Raw genomic sequence first — 3151 nt, forward strand, 5'->3', positions numbered from 1 at the left:
GACATAAAGACCACATGGCTAGAAGCTACCTCCTCTTGGTGCAGTTCCTTGGGATGAGGCGGCTCACACCCCTTATGAACTGGTAAAGAGGGCAAGTTCTGAATAAGACCATGGATCTGGGGGCAGTTGCGTACATATCACTTTCATCTTGTTTTGGTTTTAACTGCCTGTTCCTTTATGTTTTGATGGTGCTGGTGTGAGTTGCTGGATTTTTTTTTTTTTTTTTTTTTTTGATGAAAGACATGGACATATTTGAGGATGAGGTTTTCTAAGGGAAAAGAGAGGGAGAGTGATAGTCAGATGGACAGAACTGAAGGGAGCACTTGTAAAGCACCGCTTCTTATATAAAATCCTCTATAAATGCAAAGATGTCTTGCTATTATGACATGACATAATTACAAGATTCTTACTTAAATTCTGTCTGACCCAATGGTATAATAAAGCCCCTAAAAAATTCAGAGCAACTGGAATTTGGCATAAGAAATCAATGATTTCTGTACAAACAAAATTTAATAATATATCTGAAATAAAATTGAATTTATATGTACTGAGTAAAGCACATATCTACATTGATTTCTAACCTGTATGATATATATACCCTAAACAGGAATTAAGTCTTAGAAAGAGAGTGAGTGGTTTTAGGGATGAAGTTGGGGAGATTGATTAATAATGAAGCTCATTTTATTTCATGTTTGTGATTTTCCTTTGCATAAAGTGATCAATCTCACCACACAAAGAATTTCTGTTTTAATGAAGAATTGGGGCTATTTGGCTTTATGTATGCCTGATTTAAGGGATTCCAGCATAGCATTTCCAAACCCTACCCTACCTTATTAGCTCTCACATCTTATATGCAATACAGTTTTGAGCAGATTCAGCTATGTGTGTGTGTCTGTGTGTCTGTGTGTGTCTGTGTCCATACCTATGACCTTTCTTCATAAGGGCAAGACCCTGATTTTTAATCAGGAGTCAAGGGCAAGCATAGTACCTATCACCAACAACTCCATGTCGAACATTTTTTGCTTTAGTCTCCTGGAAGACTCTCTAAAATAGTTCCGCGATCTTTATAATTTAGATGTGTTTGTTTCAAGTAGGACTTCCAGGTTTACTGGGCGGTAATTCTGCTGGGAGTGATTGTTTTCTGCATCTGATATGTCGTCTAGGTGAGAGTCCTTGTTCTTCCTCTCCCTGAAGTGGGGCTTGCCCGCACCAAAGCCAGTGGCTGACTTCAGTCCGCTATCTCCTCAAGGCCTCTTGGGCGTTTGTCTCCTTTTGCCCAGGGCTGCTGAGCTATTGATGCCTTTCAAGTTACTTTGCTCGGGAATAGTCACAGCAGGGTATATGGCTCTCTGGACAATATGCATGTCAGGGCAGGGACATTTGGCGGCAAAAGCCAACATTATCCAAGGAATCTAGAGACAGCGGAAGGCAGGACTCCGAGATTAGAACTTTCCTCCTTAGTGAAGGGGCACAACTGTGATTTCTTATGCCATGGGCCACCCACACAGTGAGGGGCTGATTGTACTGCGGTTTCCTGGCCTTTATCAAAAATGACAAGAACCTGGGACGGTCCACTGGAGGCTATGAGGGAACAAGTTAACAAGTACTGTAGCTACCTCCATGGACCAAATAGCATTTATACTGGCCCCAATTCCTTCTTTCTGGAAACATAGATATGCAAAGGAAATGTGTTCTTCAAGTACTGTGAAAGATTTGTTATGATGCATAGTTCTTTTTGTTTCCAAGGGCTCTGAGAAAGACTACCAGCTGTCGGTGAGTGCTGGCAAGGAAGCGTCCCCACACCCACTCATTGGTAAGTGTCAGGGAAAATCTAAGATGGGATTGATTAGGTTCAAAATTGTAACTCTACATCTCAAAGTAATGGTTGTTCTGTCTTAAGCTTAAATACCCTTAAAAGTAAAAATCACATGCAATATTCACTCTCACGTTTATTAAAGAATTACCAGGTACTTACTTTTTCCCAGGCACTGAGGACATCGCTTCATTCATCAGCTTAAGGTCTAGTTAGGGAGAGAAATGTAAATTTTTCGTTTCTACTTCATTTTACCTGACAAACAGAGCTGTCTTAAACATTGTTTTGTTTAGTGTTTACTTACTTATTTACTCACTTAGGTATGAAAGCAAAGAATCGGAATTTCTTTTTCCCATACATTTATTTTTCATATTCAGTCTTGAATTCCAGTTCCTAACAACTAAATAGCCTCTATTCTGTGAGAATCCACTAAAATCCAATCATGTCTCTGAATCCAGGTATAGGTATGTGTTTAACACCTGCTCTGTGCCCAGAAGTTTTCTCAGCATCATGAGGAAAATGAGATAATCACATTTAAACTCCTCAAGTCTTCACTGACTAAACTACCTGCACTTTGCTGTTTCTCAGGCTTTTTCCATCACTGTTCTTAAGGTTATTGATAAACAGATTACACCTCTCCTAAAATAGTTATTAGCACAAGTTCTCTAAAAAAAAATCTTTGGATTAGCAAAATTGTTCAGTGCTTACCAGAAATAGAAGGATTAAAAAACAAGAGAAAAAAGAGAGGATCTGCAGCAGACCTTGAAGTATAGTAATGTATGGTAATGGTGACAATGATTTCTGCTAGAAATCTTAGAGCATTCCTTCTTACATGCATTTTTTTAAATCTTTTTAATAATCCTGTGAGGCGGGATGCCTGGGTGGCTCAGTTAAGTGTCTGCCTTTGGCTCAGGTCATGATCCCAGGGTCCTGGGCTCCTTGCTCAGTGGGGAGCTGCTTCTCCCTTGGCCTGCCGCTCCCCCTGCTTGTGCTCTCTCTCTCTCTCTCTGACAAAGAAATAAATAAAATCTTAAAAAGAAAATAATCCCATGAGGCTATTACTGTTTTCCAAGTTATCTAAAGAATATTTTCAAGTGATCTGGAAATCTAAATAACCAATTTCTTTCTATGAAATGTATATTCCCAGTCTTAGGATACAGAGAGTCACCAAGGGCATAGCTGAGGAAAAAAATCCCCCCCACCATTCCATGTTTCATATTAATATTGACATCTCTGTAAAAGTTGGCCAACAACAAAAAGGAAAAAAGTCAAATACTTAAATATATTTCTTTTAATAAAGTGCATTAATTTAGGTAAAACAATATAGATGATAACTTT

The sequence above is a fragment of the Halichoerus grypus genome, chromosome 3 (genome assembly GCF_964656455.1).
Source record: "Halichoerus grypus chromosome 3, mHalGry1.hap1.1, whole genome shotgun sequence".
NCBI classification, from domain to species: Eukaryota; Metazoa; Chordata; class Mammalia; order Carnivora; family Phocidae; genus Halichoerus; species Halichoerus grypus.